Here is a 9,944-nt window from a genome sequence, read left to right as displayed (position 1 = left end):
CTCTCCAAGCATGGTGTGCCGTGCAAATTTGTACTCTATTTGTGTTTCTTTTCTGACCTTTCTCGCACGGATGCATAACATTCAGCTAAAAACGCGCACGATTGAGTCCAGGTCGCTTATCATGCTCAACGAAAATGGCAGGAGAAGTTCAACATCCAGGGGTGGGCGCGAAAGAGAAGAAAATATAGTTGGCAGCACGTGACACCACTGACCCGCACGTGAGACACACATACAGACGCCACTGGTAACAACGGGACACGACACGACATGCAGCCTCCCCAATGTTTCATGTCTCCACGTCTTACGGTTAAGTCCCCTTCATGCCCTGCCGCCAATCGCTCACTTAACCGCAATACACGCCAGGCCGATCTTGGTTCATTCCCAATACAGTTTGGTGAGCCACCACCTAGTGGTCTGCTTTTAGCCATGAGCATCAGCAATAGACTATCCCTCAAAACAAGTTTGCGGCCTGCGCATCTTTTGTCCGCTGCTTCCATCTAAGTCAGCACTTTGCGATCGGAAACCTGTCCATAGGTAATCTATTCTATTTTGTTCACGGACTTGGTGCTTTGTTTCTGCGAACTTTTGCTGAATATGGCCTGAATCGAGTTTCCGACCAGAGCGTCATGTCGGAGGTCCGTTTCCTTCTATCGCCGTCTCCCAGCTGGCCAAACACGGCCGTGGATACAGACTTGCGTAGAATGGTAAGATTCAGATTTAAATCCAGACCAGAACCTTAAAAAATGTCTGCGATGTCGCCCGTCGGATGGGAACAGCGGCGGCGGGATCCGTACAGCAGGCGGTGGGGCCCGTGCAACAGGAGTTGGGTCTGAACAACAGGGGCGGGGGTCCGTAAAACGTACGGTGGGAGCAATACAGCATGATAGAGCAGTCTGGTTACCTCCATGTGAAGCAAAGCGACGCCGGTAGCGCTCCACCCATTGTGCTAGATATGATCACAAACCATTCGCTAAGATGGTCGCAGATCTGCACGTCGTGTGGCTCTTGCGGTTCCTAATTCTGGTAAAAGACTGTGCGATCTCTCTACATTCTTGTATGGCAGCGTTCTTAATCGTACACGATCCTTGGAAGTTTCTGGGGAAGAACAGCAGATGTCCTGCGAGCAGTTGTCTCATCTTTGCTGCTCGCTGCGCATGATCTGGTCCCACATGTTTGAGGCTAGCTCCGGAATCTCCTGTTCAGCCTTCGGTCGTAGCTCATTAAAGTGCTCCGTTTTTGGCAGAAGCGCATCCTGCCCGGACTAGCTTCTTCCGGATTAAGGTCAAATGAGCATGCATATCGTTTGAGGTTTGTCATCCTTTCATCACGAGATCTCCAAGTTTAAAGGGTTCACGTCGCGGCATCCCACTCTACGGCGAGCTGGGGCTTGCGAACGCTTGTGAAGTGCTCGAACTCGGGGAGAGCAATCACGTTTAACTTCAGAAACGACGTGTGTGTTGGGAGCTTGTCTAGCGAAACTTTCTCCGCCTCATCCTCAGTTGTGACAATTGCAGTCGGTGGCAAGGTACCTGACACCTAAGGGAAGAAGTTTTTGAGTTGCTTTCCCTGGCGCAATCCGTTTGTTGGCTTCATCTTCCAGCCCTGCTCAGATTTTCCGAAGAGATGAAGCAGGTGGTCAACAGGCGTGACGTTAACTATGTCTGCACCGCTCACATCCACGTTATTCAGCAACGCACTTTCCTGTAAAACTCACGTTCATCCCTGCCGCCAACAACTTGGCTCGTCCGCGTACAACGCACCAGCATACAATATCGCTTGAGATCCTCGTGTCAACGGGCCATCATCACCCAGTCTCGACCCGTGATCTCACCGTCGATAAAGACATTCTTGTCAGCTAAGTCGGCACAGCAAAAGATGGAATCTGCTTTACTAAATCCAACAGCATTTGGTAACACGTTGCAGGGTCCGTGCAGCACATAAAGCGCCACAGGCCTGGCACAGCGAGAGGAAGGGTCGGCACAGTAGACGGCAGATGGCACGGTCGGTATAGCCGACGATGGGGTCCGACCAACAGACGGTGCGGTCCGCACAACAGGCGGCGGGATCCCCACAGCAGACGGTGCGGCCCGTACAGCAGGGGTGGGGTCCGTTCAACAGGAGGCGGGGTCCTTACAGCAGGTGATGGCCCCGAACAACAGGCGGTGAGGTCCTTACAGCAGGCGGTGGGGTCCGTGCAACAGACGGTGGGTTTCGTAAAGCAGGCAGTGTGGTCCGTACAACAGACGGTGGGGTCAGTGCAAAAGGCGGCGGGGTCCGTACAACGTACGGTGGTATCAATACACCACGAAAGAACAGTCCGGTAATATTCGGTCACTTCGGCGGCAAGAGTGTATTTGTTGGTTCGTGCAATTGCACCACCAGTTCGTCCAGCATCGAGGTACCCTTTGCTTTACAAGCTGGGTGGGGTCAGATGAAGAGGGGGGGAGGGGGGGGTCGGAGCCCAGTCGGGATAGGTCTACCAATCCAACGGTGACATCACCATTATGTGCTGAATGGCACCACAATACGGGTTTTCAATAAGCCTTTTCGAATGTTTCTAAGCCGTTCTTTCCCATAAATTGAGTTCAAGACGTTGGTTAGTGCGTCGCAAAGTCATACCCATGGTTAAAACAGCTGTGGCTGGTCACCAAATGCAGCACCAGTCCGTACTACTGCACCATGCTTCGTATCCAATAATGGCGATTTTTACCCCTGCGTCGCCAGGACGCAGGGTGAAACAGGAGAGAGGATAGAAGTGTCGCATATTCTAGTACGGATTGGTTATTCGTATTAGAGCCAATTCGGTCAGAAATCTATCATTTCAGGGCAATGGGATGAAGGGAAATGAATAACGGTGGGGCAAGACTACATGCAGAAATGTTGGCAGCGATTTGAATACCAAAACAAAACGCTTGTTGACGCGGCTTAGTCCTATTCGGCGCAAACGTCGTGTTTCATAAGTGCAATGGACCTCGGATCGCACACGACCCAGCTGGAGACGAACGCTTATCCCCCCCCCCCCCCCCCCCCTCCAAAACTCCAGGCTAAATCCGTCCATGCTCGACTCTGCCCAGGATTTATCTTATACTTCTTCTGTTTCTTGGACTTCAGGACTATTTGTTTCCCGCACTTATCAGATGAGCATTTCTTTGCGCTATAAGCCGCCATTTGTTTGCCAAAATCTTAACATGGATGTCTATTCGCATCACCGAAAAGAAAAGCATGTAACGTTAAGGCATGTGTGACAACTTATGCAGAACACTTGTCATACATATTTTTGCAGGTGTGTTAGGCCAAAGGTAGCGTTGTTTCTCACGCTTTCTCTCAAGTTGCACTTTAGCGTGATATTTTATACTGGTTTGCAGTGTTTTTTCATCGCTCTTTTAGAAACCGCAATCTAGAAGCATATGTCCGCCATTGCGTTCCGTCTTGTGCAATATTAAGACTTACATCCAGCAACGTTTTTAGTGTAGTTAAAAGGCGCACAGAGAGGCCTTTAGAGGCCTTCCCTTCAAACCCGTGCTCCCGCATGGTCTAGTGGCTAGGATACGCGGCTTTCACCCGTGAGGCCCGGGTTCGATTCCCGGTGCGGGAAATAGAGCAGGCGTTTTCAGCGTGCTCCCCAGCACAGGGCGTAGAATTGAGACCGACAACTTAGGCACCATTCATATGATGACAACACTTATCTACTAACGATATGAATTCGCCGAACAACCATTCAACTATGTCCCGAGGGACAATCTCCGTGTGTGATATTGGATGTCATGGAGGAAGCTGAGTGCGCGCACATAGATAAGAACAAGTTCTAATTGCTTTGCAAAGCTGGCAAATCAATAGATTCTCGTGAGGGGCAGCCGACTTCCCAGCCTGTTTATTGTGTGCAGCACATGATTTAGCTGGGGGGGGGGGGGTCGGGCGGGGGGGGGGGGGGGCATTTACATCATTCCGACGCGATTGGTGGACAATGAACTTCTTGGACTACAAAGATGGACAACTTGGAGGCATTTCCGTGAATGCACCTCCTCTTGCTTGTTCATGGGCTAGGATGCAAGGCTTTGACCGGTGAGGCCATTGTTTGAGTCCCGGTGCGGATATGAAGGTTGTGTCTTGTTGGGGCATAGGTCTTAAGTGTTGCCTGCATTTGCCCGAACTAACAGGCTCTTTCATAGGCCGCCGGCACTCTGCCCCTTGTAATGCGATATACTGGTCTGGTAGGCATCTGCCATGTCAGGAAACAATGCTTCACTTGTGACAACTACATTCTAGAAGCAGGTACAATATGCTTACAAAGTGGTACGAAGTGCCGCTGTGCCACTACATACCACTATGGGTTTAGCCTTATGTCTTATCCGCTGAAAGCAACCCAGGCAGGGGACTTCAGAAGAAATAGTGGGCTCGTCACTTTGGACCATTGAAACACAATGTTGATACATTGCACATGTTGATAGAATGCAATTTTCATAGATTTAGCATGGCTTCCTGACACCGCAAATTTGGACAATGCTAGCAGGTGCCTAACGTGCCGGAGTATTAAACTACAAAGGGCAGAGTGACGTCAGTTTGACACAAGCACGTTCCTGCAAATACAGAACACAATTACCATATAAATCACAACAAGACCACGCGCTCCATTTCCGTGCTGGTGTGCGCACAGAAAACAAGCACCTTATTTCCCGCACCGGGAATCGAACCCGGGCCTCACGGGTGAGAGCCGTTTATCCTAGCCACTAGACCATGCGGGAGCCGAGTTGTCCAGGATGGCCTATGAAGAGCTCCCTGCACGCCTTTCCGCTCCCACAAGGACATCACTTGGTTGTAGTCTTGATAATGCGCAAGGCGCAATGCAATGACGGACATATTCTTATAAATTGCGGTTTCAAAGACAACAAGGTGTTGCAAGCAACTGCAAACCAGTATGACATGCGCAACTAATTTCATGCCAGATTACCAGCTGCGTTAAAATTATAATTGACATGTGCACCTGCCCACTGCCTGCGGCACCTGCTCTTTCATTCAGAGAGATGGAACGGATGCGTCATATTTGAATGCTGTTGTTGAAATGGCAGACTCCACCAATCTCTCTTGTTTGCTCTTACTGGAAAAAAATGCGGAAGATCCCAGTCACTTAAGACGGTGTGCCCCTACAAACAACACGTTGACCTGCACGACTTTAGGTCATTGACCTTTCCTGACGCTTAAACAGGCCGATGGCTAAGCAGAAGATGGCTACGCAGAAGATGGCTACGCAGTCATTGTTCCAAATAAATTCACCAGAAAAAGCACTAGAAACTGCCTCATAACCCAAACTCCTGATAAATGATGCAGGTCAGTTTTGACCTCGGTCTGACTTTTATTCTTATTCCTAGGTCAATGGAATTTGTGTTATTACAACTTGGGCTGGTATTTTGTCCAAGAATTTGTTTCAGATGAGTATGGCTTCCCCCAACATTTCGTTGCTAGATCATTTTCTACAATTACCTGGAAATGCCCTTCGCTGACGGCCTTGGCCTACTTTTGACCTACCATAGGGCAGAGAACTTGCAAGGTAAATATAATTTGTGCGTCAAAAGATCTGTTTTTCTATTCCCTACAGCTGTACAACATTTCGTGCGGCTACGCCGCATCGTTCGGAAATCATTTTGGAAAACCTCCGGGCGGAGTCAAATTGACCCCTACCTGAACGCGTACTAAGGCATAAAAACATGGGAAGTTTATTTGTCAGGTGCAATTTCTCAGGTGTGTAAGGCCAAATACTACCTTGTCTCTGTCACTGCTGTTTCAAGTTGTACGTTGGTTGCACATTAGTGTGTGTCATCAAGGGGGTGAATCTCTTGAACCAACTGAGACAAAGTTTTTCCTTGGCACACGGATTAATGATGAGCTTTCAGGTCTTTCGCACCGCATCACTGTTGATATTCGTGACGCAAGGGCAGTTTTTCCTTGATGCACTAAAAACGTCGTGGTCGATACTAGCGCCAACTATTTTACGCACTGGTGTCATCCTCCAACAAGCCTCAAACTTCCCGCTTTCCACACTACTGGTACCTGGTGAATTACGTATGAAATGCATGTTATGAAGAGCGGCGCAAAACATTACCAAACAGCTTTAAACTGGCTTTTTATTAAAGACCATTACATTTTTGTAAAACCCAAAGCTGTGCAGTTATGAGAATGGTCCAGTAGATCGGAGTAGGTCGTAAGTTTGCGATCGCTACTGCATGATAGTCATGTTGATTTGCAATTAATATGCTTGTTTTGTGGGCGCTATGGGCTTATTAGTTTAGTTTTCCGGTAATAGAAAATTCCTTCGATCAAATACTTGCATAAACATGCCCAAGGCTACACGGTCGCGCACAAAATATTTTTGTGGTAGGCCACCCGGCCCCACTGTCACACCACCAACTGCTGACTACAGGAAGGCCATGAGCTACATCAGGCTGTTGAGCGAATCGAAGAGGAATCTCACTAACGATATCCTCAAGACCGCGCCGGGAGAAATCAGGGAACTGTGGACCAATGTGGCGATCCCTGTTCATGATAAGGGACAAAATTGATGAAGAGGGATTGCTTTCATCTCAACAGAGCTATCAGTAAGAAATCAAGGGAAGACAGAGAGAAACACAGCAACGCCGCCACCGAGAAATTCAACAAGCTTGTCGATGTCGTGAAATTCAAGTGCATACCTCAGCGCAGCTTTCCATGCCCACTTGTCTGCACAGTGTATCAAGAGGACGTTACCTTCTGCTGCTGAGCCTGAGTCGCCTTCCCCGCCGACTGCTGAGCTCGCGCCGCCTGCTGAGCCAGCGCTGGCTGCTGGTGCTGAACTCAAACCTGCTCCGGAACCAAGTGGTCTCAGCGCTGGCGACTCGGCAGAGCACAGATTCCTACACGGTTCCGTACATGGTAAACGGTGGCGACGACGCCGATTGTTCGTTCGTGTTGAAACCGCTGTCACTGTAGATCGTAAGGAAACGATATGACTAACACCGCTTTGGCGGTTGGCAGCTACGGTGGCTCTAACTGGGCCGCTGCTGCTATCAGTAATGCCTTCTTACAAGACAGCAGAGACGGACTGGCTATTTGAAATCAAACATCATGGATCCCTAGAAGATATGCTGCGCAATAGACATAGCGAGAAAGGAGACGGCTCGTCAAAATGCTGAAGCAATCCACGAGTCAGGTTTGACCATCCTCTTCTCCGACGGCCGAAGGCAGGCGAAAGCAGGAGCTACATCAATCACGCGTAGCCAAGCGAATGCCGCCGAGACATACGTGGTTGTCATTGCTGGGCCAAGCAGTCGCTACATGACTCATTTTACGTTCGAGTCCGGCCTCGCCCTGCACTTGCTCAACGATCTACACTCCGTGAGCACGCAGTGCGACGCTCACATCAATGTGCTCGGCTGCGATGGCACGGCCGTCAACGCCGAGACGATAGGCGCCGTGTTCCGGCTGTTTGAGCTGGCCACCGAGCCAACCGTACACTGGTTCATCTGCCAGCTGCGCGGCAACCAGCTGAACCTCCTCCATCTGCTTCTGAGATTGGACGGCACGACCACGGGATCGATTTTGTTTGCCCATCGGCACGACCTGCGCCGGAGAGGTCGGGGAGAGGAACGTTGTGGCATTCATGCTTATACCGAGACACGTGCCAAACCTGCTGGTCGACCTCATTCAGCGGCTGAGCACCAACTAGCAGCTGCTCTACTTTCTGGTCTCCGGTGCTCAAAACGGCTCTGTCCGAGACGTGGCTGCCCAGCGGCGAATCGGACCATTGAACCATGTCAGGTAAATATGAAAACGCATTTTCTTCGAAGTTATAACAATGCGTGTTTAAACGTTATCATGTATCAATTGATATTTAATGTGCTTCCTGTTAGGCACTCACTTATTATCTTACAATGTGTCATAGTATTTCGTATTATTTGCTTGTTGGTTCATGTTTACTTGTGTATTTGTTGATATCCATTCTGTCACATTTAAGGATTCTGGATATATGCATGATTACATGCACTTTAGAGGCGCAATAATTTGTGCACGATATAATGCTCAGTTCGCAACAAATTGTTCTAATATATTTGCTTTTGCTCTCGAATGGTTGACACTGGCCACTCGCCTGCTCCTAGTTTACATCTCTATCGAAACCTCCAGCAGCGCTCTCAAGGGCCTCGTCCAGTGCGTGGTTGGCCACTACGTGCCGGTGTGGTCCGCCATCCGGCAGAACAGCAGATGCGACTGTGGCATATGCAGCCTGTTCCAGAGCATCGTGCTATTCCGCAGGCTGCCGCAGCGCACATAGGCCAGGGTGCAGCCAGTCCTCAAGCGTAGCGGGTGCTAGGTCCGTCCAGGAAAGCTGCTGCTGGACAGTGGTGTAGGGATGAGAACCGCATGGTCCGCGAACAGGTGGTTGCGATCGTCGCGCCGCTCGTGAGCAGCGAATCAAGGGTCTTCTTCAGCCCAGGGTCTTCACCATCTCAGCGAAAAACTTCTGGACCGTGAGGTTCACCAACATGACCCCTGGCATGGACCAGTCACACAGCCCCCACCGCAAAGCCCAGCGACTGTGAGCTGCGGAACAAAGTGGCAACTCCACTGGCAATATGGCCATATCTGGTTCACACAAGGAGTGCGACCAGCGCCGCACTGCCGAGGACATCTGGGGCTGGAGCTGGAGATTGAGCAACATGCGGAGCACAGTTGCAAAGGTATTTCTGCTACTGTGCGATCTCCGCCAACATGCCTTCTGGGTCACCAGTCTGTGAACAGCTGCTGTTTGGGACGGCGCATCGAAAACGCAGGCTCGGCAAGGAGCAAGATGTGTGTAGGGTCACCCTGCCTTCCCGCTTCTCCCTACGTCCATTGTACAGACCGCAGAACTTGCTATATGTATTGGGTTGTCCACCAGATAACATATTCTGAGCCATATGCTCTGCATGGTCATGTTTCCATCACTTGTGTTGTCTTAGAGAAGTGAAAGTCTAAAGCAATACTAACCAACATACTCGTACGAGTTCCTACTCAACAGTACATAAATTTTCCACCATAGGGCAATCAATCGCGCATTGTTTGATCCGCACATTGGACGTTAGACCGGGGCATTCTCGTACGACGGTTTAAGAAATACTCGGTGGCATCGTTTCCAAACGCAACAGCATTTTGTATCGCCTACTGCCCACGGCTTGGTGTTACCTGCGGCAGCGAGCGGCACTCAGCATCGGGTGACTGCAATGCCGGGCGTCTCGTCACGGCGACATTTCTATCGGCTCGCGCGTCACGAAAGTTAAGCTTTTGGTAAGAACTTTAGCAATGCCGTGTACTTTTGGACTCCTGCGCCAAGCAGTTTATTTCTCTCACTTGGTTTTGCTACTGATGATGCACCCAGTTGCACACTTACTGGTTTGTAGTTGTTTCCATCACGTTGTTCTTTTTGAAACCGCAGTTTAGAAGAAATGTCCGCCATTGCATTACGTCATGCGCATTATCAAGACTGCCATCAAGTGATGTCCTTATGGGAGCGGAAAAACGTGCAGGGAAGTCTTCATAGGCCATCATGAACGACTCGCCTCCCGCATGGTCTAGTGGCTAGGATACACGGCTCTCACCCGTGAGGCCCGGGTTCGATTCCCGGTGCGGGAAATAAGGTGCCTGTTTTCTGTGCGCACACCAGCACGGAAATGAAACGCGTTGTCTTGTTGTGATTTATATGGTAATTGTATTCTGTATTTGCAGGAACGTGCTTGTGTCAAACTGACATCACTCTGCCCATTGTAGTTTAATACTCCGGCACGTTGGGCACCTGCTATCATTGTCCAAATCTACCGTGTCAGGAAGCCATGCTTAATCTATGAAAATTGCATTCTATAAACATGTGCAATGTATCAACAGGGTGTTACAATGGTCGATTGCGACGAGCACACCCTTTGCTACTGAAGTCCTATGCCTTG

The 9,944-nt window shown here is 49.8% G+C and overlaps 3 non-coding genes across 3 annotated transcripts; 2 read left to right on the top strand and 1 right to left on the bottom strand.

Annotated features, from left to right (window-relative positions):
* The first annotated feature begins 3,523 nt into the window (after window positions 1–3,523).
* Window positions 3,524–3,595, top strand: TRNAE-UUC (transfer RNA glutamic acid (anticodon UUC)). The gene has a single exon. It is a non-coding gene; the product is annotated as a tRNA-Glu (tRNA).
* Window positions 3,596–4,670: 1,075 nt separating this feature from the next.
* On the bottom strand, window positions 4,671–4,742 carry TRNAE-CUC (transfer RNA glutamic acid (anticodon CUC)). Its single transcript has one exon. It is a non-coding gene; the product is annotated as a tRNA-Glu (tRNA).
* Window positions 4,743–9,564: 4,822 nt separating this feature from the next.
* On the top strand, window positions 9,565–9,636 carry TRNAE-CUC (transfer RNA glutamic acid (anticodon CUC)). Its single transcript has one exon. It is a non-coding gene; the product is annotated as a tRNA-Glu (tRNA).
* Window positions 9,637–9,944: the final 308 nt, after the last annotated feature.

Source organism: Pollicipes pollicipes, unplaced genomic scaffold (genome assembly GCF_011947565.3).
Source record: "Pollicipes pollicipes isolate AB1234 unplaced genomic scaffold, Ppol_2.1 Scaffold_5282;HRSCAF=6240_pilon_pilon_pilon, whole genome shotgun sequence".
NCBI lineage: Eukaryota > Metazoa > Arthropoda > Thecostraca > Pollicipedomorpha > Pollicipedidae > Pollicipes > Pollicipes pollicipes.
Note: the sequence above shows the minus strand (reverse complement) of the source record. Positions and strands in the feature narration are given on the sequence as shown.